Genomic DNA, 8634 nt, shown 5'->3' on the forward strand with positions numbered 1-8634 from the left:
TTTCATGCCAGTGGTCCTGCCTGTCCGTACTGTGCACCCTCACTGGGACCCCAGAGTATCTTTGGCATTCCCTCTGATCTCTGGGCCTTCCTGAGTGGCTCACCTCAGTTGTAGTAACAGGGAGGGGAGGGGCCATTCTCTGGGCCTTCCAGTGTGGCGCACCAGGGTCACCTCAGTGGTGATGGAGGTGGGAGGGGTCACACTCCACCCTCACAAATCATTACTTAAAATAAAGAAGGCACCTGTCTAATATTCCCTAATTCACAATATGGTCTTGTTAAATGTTTTTTTCTATTGTTCTAGATATTCTACCATTTATTTTCACAATATTAATATTCACCAACATTGTCTAAACATGCCTTAACACTGAATGGAAGAATGACCAGCTTATCCTGAAATGGAGCTATTGATTAAAATTCAATACATAACACTACAAATCTATGCAAATATAGCTAATACTATATTGACCAATGTATGATAGGATAATCTTCTAAATAGAGTAATTTTAGTAAAAGCCACTCAATGGGTTTCTCCTACAAGGTGCCTCTTTAAAACAGAGTAGTAAAATTCAGTAAATTCACAGTCATAGATCTCTTCACAAAAAGATTACAATATTTTCATAAATACCAGGTTTAAGTGTAAATTTGCATAGTATACTTTTATCTTTACATACATTCCCACTGACTATAGGTAGTGTAATAGTAATTACTGTGAGCGTAAGAACAGCTAGTCCTTACTAAATACTTACTATGTGCTTGGAATACGTAATAATTTTGTGTATATTTTCTATCTAATCCTCACAAAAGTCCTATAAAATATATACTATTTTTTGGAGATACAGTCTCACTATGTAGTTCAGGCTGAACTTGAACTTATAGCAATCCTCTTGTCTCCAATTTCAGAGAGCTAGGATTACAAGAATGCATCACCATACCTGGAAGTAGTATTTTTATGTTCATTTTATACAACATAAGCTAAAGTTTAGAAAAGCAAATGAAGTTGCCCTGTTAGATGAAGAATATATAAAAAATATTTGGGGATAATGAATAGAATAATTTATCTAAAATAAATTTCTTTACAGCAATTAGCAATAAGAAATAGGGGTTGCCAAACACAGAACGTAATACAGTTTTCAAGAGTCATAATAAGCTGTTTAGAGAGAATATAAAACTAGTGTCATGTTTAACAGTTTGATTTTTAGAATCAAATAAGGATTTAATACCATTTTTATTACTTGCCAATTAAATGATGTAGGGCAAATTTCCCTGTAAAATAAATCTACTACTTCATAGGAGTGCAGTAAAGATTAAATGAAAAGAGAGAAAATAGTGCATGGTTGAAACAATCTGGTACACGTTCAATAACTTTTAGGCATCAGCTATAATTCTATAGATAAAAGGATTTACAGGATTTAAGCAACTGTAAGGTTTAGATAATTATTTCTCTATTGTAACTATTAAGTTTTAAAAGTTATAATAACTTTTATTAAAGATGCTACTTTAGAACTAAACTGCATTTATTGATATAACTTACCCCTTTCAAATGGCCTGTAGTGACAGTCAAATCAAATATGATAACATATTTCCACAGTGGTTTTAGTCTACACTCCCACCAACAATGGAGAAGTGTTTCTTTTTCCCCGACAGCCCACCAGCATTTGTTATTGATTGATATGTTTATGACAGCCATTCTTCCTGGTGTGAGATGGAATCACAGTGTTGCTTTAATTTACATTTCTCGAATGATCAATGATGTTGAACACTTTTTCACATACTTATTGGCCATTTATATTTCTGTATCTGAGAAGTGTGCATTCATCTAAGATACCCAATTTTGGATTGCATCTTTAACTAGGATTAGAGGTCTCATTCCACCCAGCTATTACCCTTCTAGGTATTTTTACAGAAAAATTGACAACATCATACCACAGCATATATGTGCACCTGTGTTTCTAGAAGCACAATGCACAATAGCTAAAGCTTGGAAACAACCCAAATGCCCATAAACCAAGGAATGGATAAAAAAGATGTGGTCTTTTATTACAATGGAATGCTATTCAGCTACAAAGAAAGATAAACTCAAGGAAGACTTTTATAGGTAAATGGATGCAACTAGAGACCATACTCATAACTGAAATAAATCAGACTCACATATGTAAATATTATATTGTCTCCCTAGTGTAAAAAAATGAAAGAAAATAAGATCTGAAAGGTACAATAGATATTCTGAAGGGGAAAGAAACTGTTCAAGTGAAAGAACAACTGTGATGGGGGAAAGGAGAAAAGAAGGAAGGGGAAAAATATATACATAGACACACAAGATAGCTAAGATAATTGTACTACTAATTTCTGTTAATTTATTAAAAGGAGCAGTTAGTGCTTATACTGTTTGATCAATTTTGCATGCCTATATCAGGTCATCTGAGCAATTATTTGGAAGACAACAACATGCAATAGGATAACCACTGTTAATTTCCTATCATCTTGTTTTCAATTTTTGTATTGTTTTTATTGTTTTTCTCTTTAAAATAAACAAATAAGATAATTTAATGGAATGATATTAAGTAGACTGAAAAGGGAGAGGCATTTGTGAAATATCTGCTAGTCTTGGACAATGTCTGTAAAATTTTTGCATCCCAAATTTAAATAATCTTACTTGTCAGTTTTCCCAATAGTGGTAAAAAAAAAAAAAAAAAAAAAAAAAAAAAAACTTCCAGACACCTGCACTTGAAAGGAGAAGATGTTTATTTGGACTAAGGTTTTAGGTTTCAGACATTTCAGAGGTTCAATCCATGATCGGCTGGTTGTACAGCAGAAACATCATGGCAGAATGCACAACAGAAGAAAAGTTACTCAGTTCATGGAGGCCACTAAATCAACCGCAGGATAAGAATGCCAGTGGGAGACATACCAACTTCCAACGGGGCCCCACCTCTGTTTGTTATATTTAGGTGTGAGTAACAGTGGACTTATTCACTGAAGAATGTACCATCCCCATGACCTAATCACCGCTCCAGGCATCTCCTGAGACAGTCAAGTTGAAAATCAAATTTAAACACCACATTTCCTCCACTGTCAACTCGACACCTACACAATCTCCCTAAAATATACTTACTCTACAAAAACTATAAATAACAGCACTATACCATGATCCAAATAGCCTTCAAACACCCAAAGACACACCAACCCCTTCTCTAACCTTAAGAGTTCCAACACTACTCAAAAGTCCAAGTCAAAGTCTTTTGTGAGACTGAAGCCAAACTCTTAACTATGAATCACAATAAAAATCATAAGAGGTTACACACATCCAACATACATAACATGGGATAAGCAGTCCTTTTCAAAAAATGAAGAATAAGGTAATAGAAAACAATCAGATCAAAGCAAGACCAAAACTTATCAGGGTAAACACTAATCCTATAACTCCATGCTCAGTATCCATTACCTATGGTAGTAAGACAGGAGTGCCAGAAGACTTGGGGAACCTCCCACCCATGGCACTGCTGACTACAGCCCACACACTCACTCTCTTAACCTGTCTTTACTCACTTCCTGCACTTTCCTTGGCAGATGGTCAATACCCCTTGCATCTCCAACATCCTGAGTAATCTTCTGCACCTTCTTCTTCATTCTAACAACTTCATGCACTCCCCTCTGAGAGACTTACTGTCTCGCCTCCCAGTTCTTCCTCTGGTATCCAAGTCAAAGGTTGTATGATCTACAACTTTTATATTTTGCATGCCTCAACAACCAAGATCATGTGAAAAGTGGCAGAATTTGCTGCCAGCTCAAGAAGCAGCTGGGCCTCTGTGAACCATGAATGCAGTGGCTTTTGTGTGCCAAGATGCCTGAACACGGTGAAATGAGTTGCATGGAATCAACTTTATAGGAGGCCTTTCTGGAATCAAGGGCCCAGGAGCTCTCTTCTCAAATGAAAGCTTGACACTATTGCATCATTCTACCCGCAATAAGTGAGATTTTGCTGACACCTGAGATTCCCTTAAGGACTCTTTCTTCTTGTCCTTATTCAAAGTATTTGATTTTTTTAAGGTCACTAATCTTCTTAGGAACTACATCTCCTTTGTTCCCAACTTTACCTGTGATCCTCTTGAGGGTCAAACTTTAAAGTTTTCAACTTCTTCCACTCTGATTTTTGTTCTTGACTGTCACTATAAATCTGGCTAAAAATAGCCAGCAGTACCCATGCAAGAGCCTAAATGTTGGGTTACCTTGAAATTTCCTTCTCAGTTAGATTAGTCCAAAATCTTTAAATTCAGCTCATTTACAGTTTTAAATTATAAATAAAACATAGGCAAATTGTTGTTAGACTGTAGCACACATAATCTCTAGTCCCCTTCCCAATAGGGTTCTCATTCCCAAAAGAAACGTCTGGAACCGGGCCCACATTCTCCACATTGTTAGCAGCATTCTGGTTTTCTGAGATCTGACCTGAACTAGCCATAGAGCTCTGCTTAAAACATTCCAGTGCTTCTCCAGCTCAGTCTTCAAACCTTTCTAAACACCCCCTGCAAAACAGTTCTGAAGGCTACTGAACCACGCAGTTGGATATAGTCACAGCTACAACATCAGTTCTCAGTAACAATTTTTTGTGCTGGTCAGCTTTCTTGTTGCTAGGACAACATATCAGACACCTGCAATTTGAAGAAGTAGAAGATTATTCATCCTATGGTTTCAAAGTGTTCAGTCCATGGTTAGCTGGCTCCAAGGCAGAAACATGATTGCAAATGGAGGAAGTCACAGGGGGAAAGTTTCAGTAAAAGGCACACCATTTAAAGGCATGCCCCCAGGGATCCATCTCCAAGTGGGCTCCACCTTCTTAACAGCACAAACTGAAATGAATATCAGGGGTTTATTTCACTGGTTCATGTAGAATCCCCATGACCCAGTCACTTCCCCAGACTCTCTTAACCCACTTACATCAACAACTAAGTTTAAATGTCACAACAGTGACTTTTATAATTAAACTTTCAATCCAACTTATCAAATGGTTTGACTTCATCTGCAGCATTCCTGCCAGCTAGATGCAGAACGCACATTTAACAAGATTTGCTGATAGGAATTACCTCTTAAAATAGATCATTCTTCCTGGGATTGGTAGCACCCATCTATAATATCAGCTACTTGAAAGACTGAAACAGGAAGACTACAAATTTGAGCCCAGCCTGAGCAATTTATCATTATGCTGACTCAAAAAAGTCTTTAAAGGTCTGAGGATGCATCTCTGTGTAAGAGCACTTGCCTAACATGTACAATTGAGTACTGGTAAAATCTCCAGCACTGAATAAATATCTCTCTCCTATTTAAATCAAACCCTTCATTCTAATCACCTGAAAATCTCATATTTATCTAGTGATTTTAATATTATGCTGTTAATCTATGAAATCTGACCCCATTTCCTCAAATTTCTTCCAATAACTTATTTCCTTCAATATTAAATTTATTATTAAGTCCCTTAATTCATTCAATTATCAGTAAAATGAGAATGTTAATCTTCTCACTATCCTTTTCCTCTCTAAATAAGCTGTGGTCTGTCATCCCATTTTAAAGAGTGGAGCTCACTATGCCTCTTTACCTGAAGAGTGTTAAGAATTGAATGGGGTGTGGGCAAGTTGAATACTTACTGATGTACAATGCTGTGACAGAGATGTGTGCAAAGTGCTAGACAGAAAAGTATCTTCTCTGCCAGAGAAAGAATGACTTCTTGAAGGCAGAGTGACTGAGACCCACCAGGGTGTAATATTTAAACTTAATATAACTGTACTGCCCGTGTCTGATGGTTTGTTGAGGGGAACAGTTAATGATTAAGAGATTTTTTTTTTAAATATTTTCACCAATTTTGCATGCTTACATCTGGTAATCTGAGCTACTTACGCAATGACAATAATTTGCAGTGTAACAACTATTGGTGAATTCGTACAATCCTGTCTAGTGAAACTATGTATTATCTCTAATGTTCTTTGAAATTATAATTTTTTTTATTCCCTTTAATGATTTGATCAATCTATTCTTACATCTGGTAATCTGAGCAACTTCATTGAAGATCACAATATGTAATATAACAACCACTGTTAATCCCTATCATTTGGTTTGAAACCCTGTATCATTTTAAATGTTCTTGCATTGTATTGTTTGTATTTTGCTACTGTTCTTTTTCTTGTACTATTTTCTTTAAAAAACTGTTTTTAGGAAAAAAGAAAGATATAAACTTGAATTATTAGTAATTTCTGTGTTAGAAGAGATGAGCTTCAGTCCACCTATTTCAGTGTAGAGAGTTTGAAGAATAAGGACAGCACATTACAGAAAACTTGAGGATACAAAGGGAATGAATGCCAATTAGTGTTCATGGAGAACAAATTGGACAAGCAGAGGAGAATAGAGTTCCCTAATATTCTATACTTAGCCAATCAGCATTTTCATTCAATAAAGTGATTTGTTTTTTTTTCCTTCAATATTAATAAGATCACTGATTTATTTGATTCACCTTTGTTTCAACTGTTCAGCTATGTTTTACCAACCTGCATTTAAGCACTTAATTCATTAGATCCACATGGCTGTCACAACCCAACCATACTGAAATTCTTTCATGGTTTTGTCATACATATTTTTTTCTCTAATTTCTAATAATCCTCAATTTTGTTCAATCTGTTCTAACACAGGTGATATTAATATAAGTGCTTGGTGACTATAGCACAATACTTGAAATTCTGGCTGTTTTACCACATACTACAGATCAAAATTAATTTAAAATGTACCATAGATCTAAATGTGAGTCTTAAAACTATAAAACTTTTAAAGAAAAATGTAGGAAAACATCTTTGTGACCTGTGGCTAAACAACTGCCTTCGTATAAGACAAATATACAGTCTGTAAGAAAAAATAAGTAGACTGCACCAAAATTAAGAGTTTTGATTTTCAAAAACCACACATACAAGCCACTGATTAGGAGAAAATAATTAGAAAGAATTCATATACAGTAATCTGATAAAGATCTAATGTCAAGAAAATATAAAGAGTTTTGAAACAAAATAAGTAAAACATCATAAACCCTAGTTAAGCCAGCTGTGTTGAGGAGTATGAGTTCTCTGTTGTCAGTGGCATGGATACACGACCAGAGTGTTAAAGATTAGCCAAATTGCTGTAAATGGTGATATGACAATGCAAAAATGGCTGAGCTGGGGGCCAAAGTCTGTCATCAAAGAAAGTACTATTTTGGAGAGTTCTACTTGTCCTGGGACACATTTTTAAAGACACGGATCAAACCGGGAACATAGCTCAGTGGCACAGTGCCTGCCTAGCAAGGGCAAAGTCCTGAGTTTCATTCCCAGAACTAAAAAAAAGCCTTATGATGACACAGATCAAATTGGATGTAGGCTAGGTACCCTTGAAAATAATGATAAAAATCAATAGGATAACCCAACCAATCACAGGTTTTAATATAATAGTGGAGGTATGGGGCAAATCTAAAGCAGAACTCATGGAAATTAGTGAAGATTAAACTAAAATGAAAAGATCTCAAAAAAAACCTCCCTGAAGTGATTGTTCACGATAAAAATGACACAAAAACCAGATCTGTTTATAGTAAAGGTTTACCAACTGGTGAAACTCTCAATGACATCAAAGAATGGCTAGAAAGTAAAAGGTTAGTACTAAACATCCAGATTAGAAAAACATTTGAGTGATAAATGTTTGCTAAGTTTGATAGCACTGAGTCTGCTAAGAAGTTTGTAGAAATTCCAAGCCAGAAGTATAAAGACACAGACCTGATAATACTTTCTAAGGAAGATTATTTTAGAAGGAAAATTGAAGAAGGAAAGCAAAGTGGAAACTAACTTAAGAGCTAAACAATAGCAAAAAGGAAAACAGAAGTTAGCAGAAGATTTCAAAATGAAATCTCTAGAACAAAAGATTGATTGCTTGCTGAGGTCTTTGGGTGATTTAGAGCATCAAATGTGTAGAGAAAATCAGCACATCCTTCTTTCATATCAGGGTGAAATAAAATGGATAGATTTTATCAAAGGGGCAAAAGAGGGAATCATTCTATTTCAAGAAAAACCAAGGAAGCTGTAAAAAGACAACAATTGGCAGCCAATGATAAAGAAACAAAGAAGTGACATGGAAAGTCCTGGAAGGAGAGCTGGGAAAAGAAACTGCCAAAAGATTCTAGAAGGTAAACAAAAATCCCCAAAGAAGTAGAAATCAAAAAGTTGCAGATTTAAAAGAAAAAAGAAAAAACAACAAAGCAGCCCAGCGTCAGTCTGTTGAAGCAAAAGTTCAATTTCAGAGCCAGAAAACAAAATTTGATACTGACAAAAAACCTGATGAAAATGGTTCAGCAGGACCAGTGAAAAGAGCAAGAGGGGAAACAAACGAACAAAATCTGCATTAAACAACAGAAAATGGTGATGGAGAACAGTCATTTAGTAAACAATTTTTTTTTAAATTCATCTTCATGAGGTTTCAATCTGCTTCTTGTTTTATGAGGCTTTTAAAAAGAAAACTGAATTAGGTCTGCTTTAATGTCCCCCTGCAAAAAAAAGAGACAATTGTTTTGTCATTGTTTTTTATCTTGTCTTTTTGTTGTGGTTATTACCTAGACACATTTTTAAGATCACTG

The 8634-nt window shown here is 35.4% G+C and overlaps 1 pseudogene; it reads left to right on the plus strand.

Moving 5' to 3' along the window:
- The first annotated feature begins 7168 nt into the window (after nt 1–7168).
- LOC102006547 lies at nt 7169–8406 on the plus strand (annotated as a pseudogene).
- Nucleotides 8407–8634: the final 228 nt, after the last annotated feature.

Source organism: Chinchilla lanigera, unplaced genomic scaffold, assembly GCF_000276665.1.
Source record: "Chinchilla lanigera isolate Chin_1 unplaced genomic scaffold, ChiLan1.0 scaffold00057, whole genome shotgun sequence".
NCBI lineage: Eukaryota > Metazoa > Chordata > Mammalia > Rodentia > Chinchillidae > Chinchilla > Chinchilla lanigera.